The sequence below is a fragment of the Sesamum indicum genome, linkage group LG5, assembly GCF_000512975.1.
Source record: "Sesamum indicum cultivar Zhongzhi No. 13 linkage group LG5, S_indicum_v1.0, whole genome shotgun sequence".
Classification (NCBI taxonomy): Eukaryota; Viridiplantae; Streptophyta; class Magnoliopsida; order Lamiales; family Pedaliaceae; genus Sesamum; species Sesamum indicum.
Genome location: NC_026149.1, coordinates 17,321,365 through 17,333,615, shown reverse-complemented (window position 1 = coordinate 17,333,615; position 12,251 = coordinate 17,321,365). Strand labels below are relative to the sequence as shown.

The following is a 12,251-nucleotide window of genomic DNA, read 5'->3' as shown; positions in this document are numbered from 1 at the left end:
CCTAATTAAGTGGAGATTTCGAAAACTTATTAGAGTAGATGTCTTAAGAAACGAGGTCCAAAGAAGGAACTCTCTCTCTCTCTCTCTTTTTTTTTTAATTCCTACAAAGAATGTTAGTAGCATAAGCATGCATAAGAAAAAGAAGAGCTTACTTCATGCCTGGATAGAGCAGGACTTTTTTTATTAAGGTGTCCCTATGGAGGAGGGCTTAACGGGTGCCTTTTGTGCCTACTCCGATGTAGAGCTTTATTTTTCTATAAGGGAATGTTAAATAACAAAGACATATATATATATATATATATATATATTACGAATAGGTCTTGCATGGAGCAAAATTATTGTGCCTCCTCGAATGAACTTATTTGAGAGGGCCTACTTGGAACAGGATTTAGGGACCTCATCAAAGGAAGAAAAAGGTATCTGTTGGAAGCAAGCTTAGATGCGGAGGAGAATTTAGATGCCTGCACAGGACAAAGCTTACAAGTCCCTTAGATAAGGACCTAAATGCCTGCCCGAAAGAGTCCACAGAGGAAGGTCTTTATGCCTATATGTGGAAGACAATGCTTTATTTTGAGAAGGATGTCTACATGCGGGTAGGGCTTATTCTGATGAGGCGTTTGGATGGAGTAGGTCCTCGTCCTCTTGTTCCTTGCGTTTATCACCAAAGGCTTCATTCTTGAACTATCTAGCCTCCTCCAAGTTAATATATTGTTCAACTTGTGCTAGGAGATTGTAAAAACTGAGAGAGGGCTTCTTAGTTAATGACTTGAAGAAATTCCCATCTTGTAATCCCTGTGTAAAAGCACAAATTAGTGTATTAGATATAGCGGTGGGGACCTCCAGGGCCAATAAGTTAAAGCGTTAAAGATACTCCCTCAGTGATTCTCCTTTTTGTTTTAAAGAAAATAAACTCGTGATTGTCTTTTGACATCATTTACTGCTAGCAAATTGATAAAGAAAGAGAGAGCGAAATTCTCCGAACGATCGGATGGATCCCGAGAGCAATTAATTGAACCACTATTGGGCCGACAGTGTGGAGGTAGTTACGACCATGACACTTAACCCCAACGGTATAGCGGTGGAGAAGCGCAACATTCTCAAAGCAGGAGAGGTACTCCTGCCTATTCGTGGTTACGTCGTAGTTCGGCAAGTTAGGCTCCTTCCAATTAAGAGGGAGTTCGTTTTTCAGGATTTGTTCACTGAAGGGGATGCCCTGCACCTCCTCTGAGAGCGCTCCCGCGATCTGGTACTGGATGTCTTGAAAACCTTTCTATAGGCATTCCAGACGTGCGAGCCACTAATGAGGGACATCCTGCTGGGTTGGTGAGGGGGGTCCTGGCCTCCTACGACTGGCGTTACAGGGGCAGGGGGTACCCTTTCACCTTCCTCTTTTGGGACGTCCATGTTGGACGGGAATACCGCGCGAGTCGAACTAGTGTCTCCATTTGCTCTCGTATGGTTGCCACAATCATCTGCTTTATAGTCCATACGAGTCCCAGGGGGAGCTCTCCCGAGGAGGTGTTTGAGGAAGTGTTGTAATGTGGAGACTCAGTCAGTAGGTCAGTGGGCCTCAGAAGTCCTAGGACTGTCGTTCTACTGACCAGGGCTAATAGGTATCGAATCCACCAAAAATATTTTTTCAGTGGGCCTCAGAAGTCCTAGGACTGTCGTTTTACTGACCAGGGCTAATAGGTATCGAATCCACCAAAAATATTTTTCTACTAAAAACTTATGAAAGCGATGAGAGTCGAATCCATAGAGATTGGGTTCAAATTAATTTCTTTTAAATAAAAATAAAAGCAATAGATGGGGGTACGTTGATTAAAAATCTAGATCTAAAACTAAAGAGACGAGAAGAGGTTTTCAAAGAGGAATAAATATGAGAAAAATATTCCAGTTAAAGACAGGGTTATAGATGCAAGGACGACAATCATTCATGATATGTAAGTTGGTTATGGTCATTGGTACGACCTAACAACCTTACATTTTTTTACCTTGTCGATAGTCAAGGAATGTCGGTTGACTAAATCCCTAATCAGTAAACAACCTTGGGAACATCCTCAAGATTTAATTTCGACAACATTAAGAACTAGAAAGGTCCAATTCTAATCAATAAATTTCTACGAGGATTTATTTAAGTTAGATTATGCATTCCCCACAACATAATCGAAAATTTGTTCATAATCAATTATGTTGTGCTACCACTAATCATTGAAGTAAACAAATAATTACGAATTTGCAAATTCAATTGGTTAGATAAATATTCTTGATAATTAACAATGGGCCATATCGTTCATAAATAAGACGATTTGTAATAAAAGCACACAGAGTAACACAAATATCAATATTAATGAGAGTAGAAAATATAAATTATATTCACAACGGATAGGAATTAAGCATTTATCAAGTATTTAACCGAAACGAGAGAATTTAGCTAGACATGCTCATGAAAAAACGCATGAATAGAGAAGTGAAAAATATCATAAAAACACAAAAGAATAGTTTAAGAGAAAGACGAAAATCCGAGGTCTAAAATTCCAAGAGTCAAAAAGTGTCTCAATAGTAAATTACATCACATATATATATATATAAGTACTATTAGTTACCTAATTTTACTAGTACTAAAAAAGTAGTTTCCTAATAAGACTAAAAATACTAGCGGAATTAATACTATAGTCCTAAAGACATTCCTTCAGCAAAAATTATTTTCCTTCATCAAAAAGATATCCCAATCAGCTTCAATTTTTTTTGCAATTCGAGTCTTTGAGTCTTCCTTTTCCAGCCACGTTTCTGCTAGCGAGGTGTGGGCACGCCTAACTTTTTCTTCTAATTTGTCCAATTTTTGTTTTTGACCCATTTCTTCCTTTTTCATCCCATCCTTCCTTAATAGACTAATGTTGTAATATAACATTTGATCAGGAGCATTTTAGTAGTAAAAAGATGGCAAAAATATCAATAAAAAAAAATTCACCCTCATCAGGGCCTGGGCACTACCAGCTATTTCAACGACTTTCTGTTGTTTAATGAGTTGCTAGGTGTTTCTATTGCTACTCACGACTTTAACTTTGTGTTTCCACAGAAGACGCCAATTATGGGTGCACAAAACACACTGGTCCAATAGATATAGACTATAGTTCAAAGTTTGGACTGAAGCGTATGGGAATCCTAAAGAGGGGACCTGCAAAAAAGGCGATAGCACTCTGACGCCCAAATTAGTATTAGATTTGACATTGAATGAATCCAAAAAGTAAACAAATATGATTGAAAATCGAGATATGATGCATAAAATTGATGAAAAGAGCAAGGACACATAATAATGTGTTTGTAAAGTGCTTAGAGAGTGAGAGGGTCGTCCCCCTCATAGATGGACTAAACCTGTATTTATAGGAGGAGTGCCCCAATGTGCACGGGGTGCATCCCACTCCCGAGAATCTTTTCAAAGTTGGTTGGGATGGTTGGGATAAGGGATAAATCATCCTTTTTCGTAACTAGAGTGCTTTAGTAAGAGTGTTCTTTGTCGTAGGCGACCCTTTGCATGTGGGGAATCCCAACTTCCAGGGAGTCCTTTCTGCTCACATGTGGTCCGCGATGGTTGCTAACACCTAGGCCAATTGGATGCCACGTTGGAGTATGGGCTGCCACGTGAGTGCGACTTTTGGATCGGATGTTTTGTCAAGCTTTAATCATGATCCAAATCGGGGGATGTCCTGGACCTCCTTCTTTCTTCCTAGGCTACTTGGATTGTTTGGGCCTGCCTATTTAGACTATAGGTTGGGTTATCTTTGGCCTCTTGGGAGCTTTATGGGCATTAGATGTTTCGGGCCTCCCAGAGAGTACCTTGGTCCTTCTGTCTTTTTCTTCTATTTTGGCCGCTTGGACCTCTTTCGGTTAGCTTATTTGTATGCACATCAAAATTAGTTAGTGAAATAATTTAAATTTATTTGTATGTTGAATATACTTTGTGTTTTTCTTCTACTTATAAATTACTTAAAATTCTTTAATATCATTTATTTATTTTTATTTAGAATTTATATAATTTCTTTATTTAGATAGGGAATGTATTTATTTAGGAACACAAGTTTTACTAACTAGTAACTTATGCATGTTTTTTTGTCACGATTTTCTTATAACTTTTATATTAACATGTTTTCTTGTATATAATTTATTAAATAATAAATATTTTATTTCAAAGTAATATTATAAAATTTGCACACATATTAAGTGTGCGACCACTTATTACTACTATATTCATTATTCAGTTAAGAAAAAGCCCAATAACCTACGTACAACATTAGTCTAAATTGGGTTAGTCCCTCGGCCCATTGATGAAGCCCAAGAAATAAGTATGGTTGGATCCCCAAACGTTAATGGGCTCGTGAGATTGAAATTCATGGAAAATCGATCTAAAGAATTTTTCAATTTAATTTATAATTCTATGCCTTTGTTCTTGAGCCTATGTATGAGATATTGGTAGCGTTTGCAAAAACTTCTGCTTTTAGAGAAGCGATTTTTTAAGAAAAAGTTAGAAGTTGTAGTAGAATCAAAAATGGATATTATTTGCTAAAAAGTTAAAAACATGTAAAAGCTACAGTTGATAGTATTTGAAGAAAAAAAAATTCAAAATAAACTTAATTAATTAAGATTATTTTGTTCCTATGCGTTAAATTATTTTTTGCTTATCATTTTACTTATTGTTTGTCACCAGTAATTATTTTTTCATAAAAAATAATTAATTTTATTTCGATTGATATATTTCCTGTTTATTTTTCAAAAGTTATTAAAAATATATTTAATTTAATAATTCTCCCACTAAGTAATATAATTATTTATTCATACACAATAACTAAACTTGCATAATTGCAGAAAAAAGATCTTTTTAATAATTAATCAAATAATAATATGTGAACGAAATAATATAATTAGATCATATAGCAAATAAAATATAAATTAAAATATTAAATATGTAAAAGTATAAATTTAATCATTGTTTAAATTAGTCAAATTATTAAAAACTCCAAGATCAATTTTAAATATAAAATTTTAAAAATAAATTAACAACTGTAATTGAATTAAGGTTATCATAAAAAGGATAACGTAGTGAAAAATAAAGTTGAATTTATTTAGAGAAAATCCAAAGCAACTAGAAGCACCCCCCAAGGTGCTTCTAGCTTTTGGCCTAAAAGAACTTAATCTAGTCATTTTAGAAGTAGAAGCTGGCATTCCAAATATTTCGAAAGTACCTTTTGGAGCTAGAAGAAGCGCTTGGAAACACTCCCATTATCTGTCTTGGCTTTATATGAGCCTAAAAAGGCATCTAAGAAAAGCAGTCATCAGAGTTGTGGATTAATTTACTCAATCTTCTCATCTGCATTAATATGAAATACTAATACATAATTTAAAAATCATGACCCATCCGGCTTGCAATTCGATTGATGTTCCATTGTGCTAGGTGTCATTTTGTATTTCGTTCTAGCTTTACAAAGCCTGAAAAGGCACAAAGACGAGTCCTCGTACCCGTAGGTGAGGGGCTTGAAATACATAGCCTTATTCCCACAAAGGGCACCAAACGATGCGACTTCCAATTCGATCGGTGTTTGCCTCATTGTTCAAAGTATTGTTCGATGTGGCTACTTATAAGCTTCACAATTCTACCCAGAAAAGATGTTTCACTAGGGATATGAGTCATTGGGGGATTATCACTCAAACTTATTATCTACAACTAATATAGGACCACTACAAAAAAAAAAAAAAAAAAAAAAAAAAAAAGAGGATTTGGGACGGAATGGACAATCGTTGCAAAGCCCATTCCATATAGGAACGGTCATTGGCACTCTTGAGGAATGAAAATAGGTTGTTGACGTCACGATCCTCCTGTTTCATGTTTTGTGGTTTTGGGACAGCAAAACCGTTACCATGGGTGTTGCAAAGAAAATGTTGCAAGTTGTGATCTTAAAACCGGTCCAAACTTGTAAGGGTTATTCATTGGAACTTATTTTGGAACACAATGTGAAAGGTAGGACCGAACAATAGAAGACCATTCCTAAGCGTGAGACAAAACGTGATGAAAAAATGATAGTTGGTAAATTCATTCCAAAATGAGATACAATTTGAGACACTTTTAGTACGTCGGAGGACAAGTATTACAAAGACCGTTCTTACGTATGAGTTTTATTTCAAACAAAATATATAACAAGTACAGTGTCAAAGACTGTTACAATGTGGAATGGTTTTCATGTATTAATAACATTGTATTATTGAAATCATTCCAATAAAGGCACAAGGATATATTTTAATGGATATATAATCATTCCTGAATTTGTTCCTAAGACCATTACAGATTGTGTAGCAACGACTATTTTATAACGGTAATTTGTATGCCGAAAACCGTTAAATGACCGTTCTAATTTTTTCTATAAATATGTTCCTTTATTTCCATTTAATCTCACTATCTTCTTCCATTCTTATTAGGGAAAAATGCAAGCAACCCCCTTGTGATATCGCAAATGAGCAAATTACCCCCTTGTGAAAAAATAAATAGCGATTTACCTCCCTATATTTTTTAAAATACAACAATTTACCCCCCCTATGATTTTTATAATGAAGCAATCTACCTCCCTATATAAGGAGGTAAATTGCTTCATTTTAAAAAGTATAGGGAGGTAAATTGCTATATTTTTTTCATAGGGGGGTAATGTGCTCATTTTTAATATCACAGAGGGATAAATTGCTATTCACCCATTCTTATTATGTTATCTCTATTTTCTTAATCTCTCTTGAATTTTATTGATCTCTCGCTATCCCACTAATATTTTCATACTCTTGTTCATCAATCTCTCTCGAATTCTTATTGATATCTAAAATTATTTTGATCAGATAACAACTTTACCCCTTTTTCTGTCAATTGGTAATATTTGTTGTACTTTTATCAATTAAATTCAATGTTATAATAAAATATACACGTATGTGTGTGTGCGCAAGACTTATCATGTTAAGATAGTCGAAGAGATCGATATATGAGAAAAATCTGCCGAGGAGGGCGAGTCTTACGCTAGAGTTTGAGGATGGTGTTACTGCAATAGAATGACTCAAATCTCAACATGCATATATGGATAGTGAGAAAATTAAATGTCCGTATCAGATGTGCAAACATGAAGTTCTTAAAATTCCGGATGAGGTAAATTTTGACTTATATATGAAAGGTTTCATGCCAAAGTACTATAATTAGACTTCACATGATGAGGAAAGGATGTAAGTGCACTTTGAAACCGTCACCGCGCCCCCTTTGTAGGAGGAGCAAACTTTCGGTGCTCACGAGCACAAAGGTACCAGTATGCACTGGGGTGATGCGATGCGGATAGATTGGGTGTAGAACTTCGGTTTCGATGCCGTCGGGCCGGCTTTCTAGACTTTTAATATAACCGGGGTGATGCACCTGATAATGGTAAGAGGTCCTGTCCTACTGATGCAAAGCCTAGTTCATATTACGGTAGGGCCCCTATGATTATGTGTCATGGCTGGCAAACCAGTTTTACAATATAGTGCATGCTGCCAAGCAGCCGTTGTGGAACGGTTGCACCAAATCTCAGTTGACATCTGTTGCTGAGTTGGTGAATATCAAGGCCGAGGGCCATTTTTCTGAGCGAATATATGATTGAATATCCTAGTGGGCAAATAATATATTGCCTTACGACCACAGCCTACCCCTCAATTACTATGGTACGAAAAAGTTGACAAGAGACTGGGGTTTATTTGTTGAGAAGATTAATGCGTGTAAGAATGGTTGCTTGTTGTACTGGAAGAACGACATTAGTCTGGACTACTGCAAGTTTTGTGGAGAAACTCGATACAAGCCGACCAGGGAATGAAATCGTAGCCGCAAGAAGACCCCGTATGCCATTCTTAGGTACTTGTTCTTACCACTCGCCTGCAAAGGTTGTACGTGAATAATGTTAAATTTCAAGTTGAAATGGAAAAATAAATAACAATAGTGCCTGAAAATATTACAACATTATACAAAAAAAAAAAAAAAAAAAGAGGGAAGTTCAAAAACTAGTAACGGTCAAAATAGAATGACTGTTCCTGAAGGAGTTCCAACCAATTTTAATTTGGCGTCAAATGAAAAGTGGGGGATAATTTACATTTAGGAATGGTTGAAAAATATTTGACCATGCGTAATATGAATATAAATCAAACTGTGCCTAAAAGTACAAAAAAACCATGCATAATATGAATTAAAGCAAAACATGCCTAAAGGAATAATAAAACCATTACTAATTATAACAAAAAATTCCTAGTTCACTCCCGGTTTCAATATCTCCATATCCGCGAGCCTGATTAATTCCAAACATAAACGCATATAAATACTACATATATGTGAATATGTGTAGCAGTCTGATGTAAAATCACATGGTCTGATTGACAGTTGCATCGTTTTGAACCTCATTGATTGTGAATTAGATACGATATCTCAGTATCCGTATAACAAAAATTCCCACAACTTCATCAAATGTAGTATTTTGTCGATTTAATTATAATCTAACGGTATGATTAGGTGATCCAATATAATAGTATAAGATGCTACTTATATCTATGTAAGACTAACAATCTTGGATATACAAAAATATACTTGATCTGCTGAATATATATCAATTTAATGGAAAAAATTATGTGCCCAATGATCTTAAGTAATTTATGGTCTACTTTTCTTTGATCTTAACATGTCCGGAACGGTTTTTTCTTCATTTTTAATTTTTTTAGTTAAAAAGAAAATTAATTTGGCACTTATTTTGGCACGATCTAGTTAAATATAAGGACAGTCGTGGGAAATGCCCCCTTAAACGACGTCGTATTCATATAGAACGACAACATTCTACTTGATTAGGAACGGTCTTGACAATGTTTTCTATAAATGATCATTCCTAGACCATTCTAAATTTTAATATATAAGTAACACTTAGCAAATTTTTTCTTTCTTCCCTGACTCTGTCCTCACGCGCCCACTCTTCCTCTGTCTCTCTCTCTTTCCAGCTTGCCCCCTCATTTCTCTCACCACCGTCGTCGTGCTCCATCATTTCTCTCAAAGTCCGTCCCCCTCCCTCTCTAGCTGGAAGCCCATCTGCCTCCTTCTCTTGCTCAAGGGTCGCTTCACTCTCTCACTCACCATCCGCCGTCCGCTATTGGTTTTCAAGGTTAGTTTCTATTTTTTTTAGGTTATATTTTTTAATAATATTTACATAAATATTTTAAAAAATTTTTTATGAAAATATTTTCAGAAAATAGTTATAAAAATATTTTTAGAAACTATGTATGAAAATATTTTTCTGAAATTAAAATATCTTTAAGTTAAAATATTTTTCTAAAATTAATATATTCTTTTGAAATTAAAATACTTTTCAAAATATAAAAAATTTTCTAAAATTAAAATATTTTTTCTTTTGAAACTAAAATATTTTTACTGAAATAAAAATAATTTTTCTCAAATATTTTTCTGAATTTTTTTCAGAAATTAATTTTTTTTCTATAATTTGGATCATATTGTGTAATATGTATGTAATTATTGTATAATTGTTTAATTTTTATAATTATTGTGTAATTTAGATCGTATTATGTATTTTTTGTGTAATTATTGTATAATTGTGTAATTTATTCAATTATTATGTAATTTAGATCATTTTGTCTTATTTAGATCATATTGTATAATTATTGTACAGTTGCATAATTTCTGCAATTATTGTGTACTTTCTATAACTATTGTGAATTTTGTGTAATTATTTATGTAAATATGTGTAATTTAGGAGATTAATGAATTCAGTACACATTTTAGGATAAGGGAAATTAATAACATAATAATTTAGATAATAAAAAAATGAGGATAATATTTCCAAATGTAATTAATAATATTATTTACAATATTAATGATTACAATAATCACAAAATTAGACTAATATTAGAATAATAATATTTTTTACATAATAATATCAATAGTCACAAAATTAAACAAATATTGTAAATGATAATAATATTTACATAATAATGTCAATAATCACCAAATTAGGCTAATATTCTCAATAATAATATATTTACATAATAATATCAATAATTATAAAATTAAACAAATATTCTAAATAATAATATTATTTACATAATAATGTCAATAATTATAAAATTAGGCTAATATTCCCCATAATTATATTATTTACATAATAATATCAATAATTACAAAATTTGAGTAATATTCTAAATAATGATATTATTTACACAATAATGTCAATAATCACAAAATTAGGCCTTCGATTCCAAATAATATTATTTACATAAAAATATCAATAATCACAATATAATTAAGGCTAATATTTTCAATCATAATATTATTTACATAAATATATCAACAACCACAATATAAGGCTAATATATACAAATTTCAATGAATAATTAATAATTACAATAAAAAATAATTAGGATAATATTCTAAATTACAATATTATTTAAATAATAATACCAATAATCATAAATTGAAGCACGCGTTTCAAATAATTATGAAATTAAGATAATTTTTCAACAATTACAAAAGCTAATACATACTATAATTTGTCTAGATTATGTCTAGTTATATGCCTCCTCTACCATGTGGTTGTGGTCGTGGTCATGGCCTGCCAGTTCCACCAGTGTCGTCTGATGCTTCCCATGCTGGGAAACATTATTTTGATGACCCCTACCTGACACGGTCGTACCTTCGCCCGCCGCAGAAACTCTAGATGATGTTGGACCATCTACTGCGGCACCGGCAGCTGTCTGCCACTCCAGCGGCTAATCCTACCATTCGTGGGTTGTTCTACCAACACCAGCAATTCCCCCACCATCAGCGTGCCAGTATAACAACCTCAACGATGAGGGATTAATTTATTTATGAATATTTTTTAGTATTATTTTATCTTGAAAATCACTAATTAATAAGTCCTTTTAGGTCTGACCGCAAATTCCACGAGCGCATCAATCCGATGGTGCAAGGACACTTTCCCCCCCCCCCCCCTGGGGGGTGGGGATGTGTAAGGCAGGTGCCGCCAGAACACCAACAATTCTGGTTCGAGAGCATGGAGGTAATGTAAAATAATTTTGTATTATCTTATAATGTAAATTGTTTAATGATTTTTATTGATATTTTTTTTTTAATTTGATCTTTTGTAGGTGACCTACTGGTGGGCCTGTGACGATGAGTATATGTTTCGGGTCTTCCACATGTGGGCGAGCAAGTTCATTTGAAAACAGATGTCTGTCACCCGAAAGGAGCTGGTCAAGCCACTTTGGCTAGCCACCAAGATATGGCTCTAGCTCCAGGCATACTAGGCCAGTGTGGACTTCCAAGAGGAGTCCGCGAAGAATCAGGCGAACACCACGGTGTCCTCTACTGTGTACCGCGAGGGATCTTCCTCTTTCAGCATGCACAAGAGAAAGATGGTAAGTAAATTATATTATTTTTTAAGATTTATCATTGTTTTATAAAATATTATGCTAACTATTTTATTCTTCTATAGGAGGCAGAGCTCGGTAAGCCGCCCAAGAAGATGGAATTGTTCGCCAAATGCTACAAGAAGGACTATGACAGTCGACCGCCTCCACTAGCACCCCAGGACAACCTCCAACATACCTCCCTTGCTACGAACGAGGACGATATGAATGAGGAGAGTTTAGGTTAGGTTTTATCTTTTTTTCTAAAAAATAAAAATTAAAATTGGATGATATTTTATATTAATATGATAACTTTTTCCCTAGTTATTCATGTTTCATATTGTTTATTACATTTTATTATTTAATATGTATTCAATTAATTAAACTCATAAAATATAATTAAATTTAATAATTAATTATATAAATTAAATTATTTTTTAAGATTTTATCATTAAATAAAATATTAGGAACAATTTTAGTAATTGTAAATAAAGTGTTACAAATTTCAAAATTAAGACTGTTCCAAACGTCATTACTAAAACAGTTCTAAATGAGTTCCTATAAAGGACTGACTGTTCCTAAATATATTGCAACTCAGACTAATGCACGAACCATGTTGTGTTCCAAAAAATATTTCAGACACAGTTACAGGAGAATGCTCCAAAAAGAAAAAAACAAACCATGCCTATTACTATTTCAAAAATTGAGCTTTATACAATACTAATGACCGTTTCTAAATATATCACCAATACAAATAAATATAATTCCAAAATTCAACCATGAGTATTACAAAAATCATTTCAAAA

The 12,251-nt window shown here is 33.6% G+C and overlaps 1 long non-coding RNA gene across 2 annotated transcripts; it reads left to right on the top strand.

Annotated features, from left to right (window-relative positions):
- On the top strand, positions 8,959 to 11,763 carry LOC105162850. 2 transcript variants are annotated; one of them, XR_847872.2, is made up of 5 exons: positions 8,959 to 9,188; positions 10,596 to 10,869; positions 10,964 to 11,096; positions 11,185 to 11,454; positions 11,532 to 11,763. It is a non-coding gene; the product is annotated as an uncharacterized LOC105162850 (long non-coding RNA). The 2 variants fall into 2 exon arrangements; XR_002287145.1 differs by having other exon boundaries at positions 10,596 to 11,096.